At 40.3% G+C, this 6,287-nt stretch overlaps 1 long non-coding RNA gene across 2 annotated transcripts in view; it reads right to left on the reverse strand.

Moving 5' to 3' along the window:
- The window catches only part of LOC135414307 (uncharacterized), a 205,661-nt gene that overhangs the window by 176,575 nt on the left and 22,799 nt on the right, over positions 1-6,287 (reverse strand). The gene's annotated exons all lie outside the window — the stretch shown is intronic.

Here is a 6,287-nt window from a genome sequence, read left to right on the forward strand (position 1 = left end):
TCTAGAATAAGTCACCTAAAAAATGATCTTTAGTGACCAGTCCTTAACTGATTTTAATTTACTGGCTTATCTTATAGATACTGTAAGTTCTCTACAGTTTCCTGAGGAGGGGAATTGGAGAGAAAGGTGCTAATCAATTCTCCCTGGTGTCCAGTACTAGAGAGCATGGGAATAATTAAAAGCTGAGCCAGGAGAGGTTTGACTGGACATTAGGAAGCATTTATTTACCAAGAGGGTGGCTAAAGACTGGGACAGGCTTCCTAGAGAAGTGGTCAATACTGCAGTGTTTAAGAGGCACTTGGACAATGCCCTTAATAACATGCCTTAACTTGCTCAGCCCTGAGTTGGTCAGACATTTGGACTAGATGCTCATTGTAGGTCTCTTCTTATAAAAATATTCTATTCTATCCGACTCTGTTTTTGTAATTCCCACTCTGCAAGGCTGCAGAAACCCATCTATGGGAAAAATCAAGTTTGTTCTTGGCTTTACTGTGTCAAGTAACTGAAGGAGAATCTTTGCATGCAAATCAGGTGAATAAGAACACCACTTTTTATTCTGTGACATCCTTTTATCATGGAGATGATTCGACTTAAAGATGAGGATGTAAGACAACTCCCGCTTCCCCACCTGGGCTGCCGCAGCCCCGGAGTGCTATCCCACAGGACATGCTGCCCTCTTCTGCTTGGCTTTGAGAGGCAGAAATGGTTCAAGCAGTGATCCTCTAATGCTGGCTCTGTCAGCCTGAACATTGAATTAATTAGTGGCAACTAAAGCACTGTTTCACAATGCTGTTTGCTAAGCCTGTCATGTGGAAGGTGTTGCCTGGTTAAAATCTGTGCAGGTGTCAGAGCCAGTTGGGGACTTTATAACACAGTAGTGCTTTTTTCTTGTGGAAATCAAAGCAATTTTAGAGAAAGGCAAACTTGTACACACCATGGCCATCCCAGACAGCTAAAAACCCTCTTGCACATGCAGTTTAGAGTTTCTTTATTCCCACATAAATTATCTATGTAGTAACTGCTTTCCAGGATACCTCACAGACTGGACTGCTGAATTTGAGAAAAGTAACTGCATGAATAAAGGAAAAGGCTTTGGATAAACTGAGTTTGACAATATAATATAACTATGCCTCCTGTCAATCAGGACAGACAGAAGGCTTAGGACAAACATACATCATACAACTTTTCCTAAATGTTTTTTTTTTTTTTTGCAAATAGCTGATTTTCCAGTTTCATCTATGAAACCAGGAAACTGGGTCAGCGGCAAAGGTGCATTTGCTCTGCACACACAGAGCACTACATCAGCACCCTGGTGTTGTTTGGATTTGCTGCTATTTAAAAAAAAAATTAAAAAATTTCTTCATATGCTTGAAACATGGTGCTCCAATAGTCTATAAAAGATAATTTTTCTTGTCTGAGATTGCTACTTTATTTAAAAATAAATTAATTATGGTGGAAAAATAATTTGAAAATTCAACAGCAAGACAAAACATTTTATTATGATCAAAATGGAATGTTCTTATTGAACTGAGACTAATGTACTAAAAAAACCCAAATTTCTTTTTGAGTCCTTGAGAGCTTGACTTTTTGTTCTGGTTTGGTGTGGGAGCATCTCTTGAAATCTCAAAATCTGTCCAGCATGAGAAGGCTACTTCCCACGAAACTGTACCCAGGCAATACTGAGAATTCAGTCTTCTCAGGAATGAGACAACAACTGATAGCTCCACCCCATTAGTATAACAGGAGAGTTTTCCATACAGCCAACTCACTGATGGTCAGCTAAACCTCATTGACTTCTGCCTGAGTGCTATGCTCACTTGGTCCATCTGTGCCTTTTCTTCACATAAACACATGGAAAAATCAGTCCAGTGCACATGTGGTTAAAAACAGAGGACAAAAAAAAAAAAAGTCAGTCTCACACTCTCAATCTCTGCATTGCATAGTCAGTTTGGGAGGGGGGGATGTGTGTACTGTACTCCATTCATCTAACTTTTAGATAATTAATCTAAACTTCTTGAATTTAGATTAATTTAAATATAGCGAGAGAAGTGCATCCTGAGGGATGCAAGGAACATTTCTCTCCGGCATTTACCTGAGGATACCTTGCATTGCCCGTTTGGAAGCGCCAGTCTTTTCCTCACTGGGAAATGAGACAGCTTGCCATGGCACTGTTTCAAAGATTATCTTCTGCTGGGCAACTCCATAATGGAATATGCAGTGAAGACCTAATTCTTTAATAGCAGGTGCCACTACAAAACAGCAGCAGTTCAGCATAGCCCTAGTGATTCCAAGGAGGATTCAGTGCCTTCTCCACATCCGGGTGATGATGAACCATTCTGGGTCATGGGAAGTTCATTTTCATGCATCACTGTGGACATTTATTCACTACCAAACTACAACCAATTTGAAATAATGAGCTACAGGTCATGGACTTTCTGTTTTACTCTGTTATTGATTCCTGGGCCTTTCCCCCTCCTTTTTTTACTGGAGAATTTGGTTTATTTTGGTACATAAGGACTCTGTAGCCTTCTTCAGTAGGTGGGGGAAGAATTGTTGTTCTCCCCATGTTTGCAAGTATGGATCTCATTAAGCACATCCTTCTTTATTTTTAACTTTCCATCAGCCAAACAGTATGAGCATAAAGCTAGTTTATAGCCATGCTGGACAATTCTCCATGGCAATTGCTGCTCAGAGAGGTCTGAATTGTTATGAAAAGGACAACCTTTGATGTCTCCAGCCCTTCCCACATATAACTGCTCCTGCTCTGTTCGAAGCAAAATGCTCCCCATCATGGATTAACTAAAGATTTTCTATAGAAAAACTTCTACAAAGGGCATGAGGGGCCCAGCAGGGGAGAAGAAGCATTGCAAAATGTAAGAATGGATTAAACAGAGGATGAAGTTGCTAAAAAACTCCTCCAAAGTATGAAATCAATGACCTGGGCTCAAACTGTTTGTGTCCTTCCTCTCCTGCAATCCTGCTGCTGCTGTTGCTATTATTTTTGGCTTGGGAGAAATATTTTTCTGAGTCCATTTCACTTTGATGGATTATGATGCCATTTTAAATGTCAATTGATAATAACTGTGCCATAAAAAAAAATCATAATAAATGTTATCAGTCTAAACCTAAAGTGTCCCTTTTATTAATATTTCTAATTTATGAGCTTGTTGAGAAACCTGCAGAGACAACAGGGCTAATAAATCTGAGGTGAAAAGGACTCCAGGAGCAGGCTGCATGGGCTTTATGCTAGATCACTCCCAGCTGTTGAACTTCGAGACAACCAGAGCAGTTCAGATGTCACTGGGGAGACTGTTGGAGTCCAGTAAGGCATAAAGGATGGAAGACAACCTACAGGGACATGAGGATCCAGAGGTGCTGTGGGCAATTTGCAGCTGCACCGTCACAGGCAACTGCCAGTGTCTCTGACTGCCCGAGCTCATTGACTTGCTCTGAACAGCTGACTGAGCACAAGCCCTCGGAGATGAGGTGGTGTGAGCTGCAGCATCCATGCTGTGCATAAACACTGGACAGCTCTGACTCTGAGTCACATTTGAGAATGGGAGATTAAAGGAGATGTTTCAGAGGTACCAGGTGGAATATCATCCTGTTATTGTCTTTATCTAGTGAAAGAGACCAGTGGGGCAGGAACAGTCCTGCTCCATGACTGACAGCAGAAACACAGTTCTTCTTCTAATTTGAGATAGGTGCTATTGGACAAAAAACTCCAAAGTATTGATATCAAGTTGATTTCAAGTCTATACATCCAGGGTTTTTCACTTTCTGAAAGTACTCAATATTTTAAAAATCTCAGAGGTTTTGTGGACCTCTAGGTCTGCTTGGCAAAGAGAGGATGAGCTGAGACAATCAACACGGCATGATTTTGTTCTAGACAGCTCCCTTCTGCTGTACAGAGTTGCCTTCAGAGCTCAGCAATCCCAGAGGAAGATATGTTTCCTGCCTCATGGAATTTATAGACTAAATTAGACGGGTAGCAAATAATTGTAACAAATGAGAGTCATCTGCATTTCCAGGTCAAGCAGAAATATAAAAACATCCCCAAACTACCATGCAAAAGTCATCATATTAGAACTTGGCAGAAAAATAACTTCTTCATTTTCTGGTAATTTAAAAGTAAATAATTTCTTGTTTTGAACATAAATAGTTTGTTACATTTCAGCAACTCAATCATTTGAAAAAGGGGGTCAGGTGAACTATTTTAATTTGCAAAACGTTCATTTGCATTTCAAGCATCTATTTTTTGCCACTCATCTTTATTTTAACATAATACAAAGCAAAGAAATTCCAAACTAGCAGTCATTCTAAAGACAGTATTTAATTTTTTTTTTTTTAGTTAATGAAATAGCATTTATCACTGGTTTTCTATTTTTGTATTAAAAATACTAAAATGTTCAAGTCTTTTGGCACCACTTAAACATTTTGATATCAAAACTACATTTTTTTCTGGAGAAACTTCTGTACACAAAACATGGGATTTCTGCAACCTTACACTGCTGCTTTCAAATCCCCTTTCAAGAGTTTATCCTGTTTCCTACTTTAGTGCTTGTTTTGTTTTCCCATGTAGAAGAAGAAAAATATATTTCTCAGTTGGCATTGCCTTCAGTTTTAATAAAAAAGAACAATATAATAAGACAGAACAAAAATAAAGCCTTCACAAAGATGCCTTCAAGTCGTAAATTTGCATGTGAGCATCTAATTTAAACATGCAGAGAAAATCAACTTGTCGCTGCGAGCAACAGGGAGGTTTAAAGTTGCAGACTGAGACAGAATAGTTATACAAACATGCACAATTTGATTTTGTGACATGGGACTACAGGATTGTCTCAGCAGGTGCCTGCCCAGAGCAAGTTGGTGGTAGTGGAGACAGGCAGCACACACACTCTGAACATGGGGATATGCTGGCTATGTGTTGCCAGTGTGATCATTTCATCACTGAGATGAAAACTTGGGGTCTGTCTGTCTCAACTCTCTTCAGAAATTTTTCAACAAGAAAGCACATGTATTTCTGCCAGAAGGTTAAGTTTCTTCCTTTGAAAACAGTGTTTGTTTAACGCAGCAAAAGTGGAGCTGGAGCAAGGACAAGAGATAGGAGGTGTATTTTTTGCCCTGGGACTCTCTTGGCTAATTTACCCAGCTAATTTACCCAAAGATATGAGTCGTCTCATTAGGAGTATTGGGACCTATCAGACTTTCCTGTCAAATCCTCCTCCTCCTCCCCCTGCAGGAGGAAATTAGCCCCTTGAACACATAAGTTTTAATAACAAACCAAAGCCAAAGCTTTCCACTGCAAAGGAAAATGTGGCCTTGCTTCATTTAACAACTGAAGCAGACAAATCCACGAGTTTCACTCTTGCACCTTTGGAAAAGTTGACAGCACGGAGACTTAAGAAACAGAGGTCCCTAGAGCTAGTTTTCCTGTGCCTGAAACTTCCAGGTAATAGGTAGCACAGTAAACATCAGGGAGTTCAGGCATTGTCATGTATACTAAATTAGTACACTGAAGGCTGGGTCAAGGACTCTTGAGACATCTGAGAAGTGAGTAAGATTTGAAGCCCTTGCTCTGTAGGAGGCCAGTAAAACCAAGAAGAGTGGCTCCCTTTTTAGTGCCTCAGGCAAACACAGTAGGGAAAGTAAGGCATTTGCAAAAGAATACACCAGGTTTCTCCTTGTGCTTTCTAATGGGCTTTGAATCAGGAATCACAAGGAAAAAAGGGGAACCTATTATTAAATAGGCAGTTTTAATCCAGGGTGTAGATTCAGAGCACCTTTCTTTCCCTTCCCTCTGTATACAGATAGCACACTTACCTAATTCTCATCCCATAAGTTACCCACTCTCTCATTCTGCCTAAGCAAAGAAGGAGAAGACATCCTTTTTCATGTGCCCAGCCAGGATTACAGACACCAGCAGCAAAGTTGGAGAGGACAAAGCTTGGCCAAAGAGGCATTGGTTGAAACAAGAAGGTGTTCCCTGCTTAATGGAGAGAGCCACAAGACCTTTTGCACCCACACAAACAGCTGCCACCTCATCACACAACCATGAAGGCACAAGATCCTCCTTTACAAAAACGGCAGAGGGATGCAAAAGGAACAAAGAAAAACACTTCCCACTCTACCCCATGAATGTCATCATTCTGAAAGATGCTCGCTTTTCTACCCTGTTGCCTGCGGAGAAGCTTGATTAATGAAATCAGATAATTAAATATTCTTCATCACGACTGACTGCACCATTTTTAACCTCTTCTATTGTTCTTTTCCCCACCACCCCCACT

Source organism: Pseudopipra pipra, chromosome 5, assembly GCF_036250125.1.
Source record: "Pseudopipra pipra isolate bDixPip1 chromosome 5, bDixPip1.hap1, whole genome shotgun sequence".
Lineage (NCBI taxonomy): Eukaryota > Metazoa > Chordata > Aves > Passeriformes > Pipridae > Pseudopipra > Pseudopipra pipra.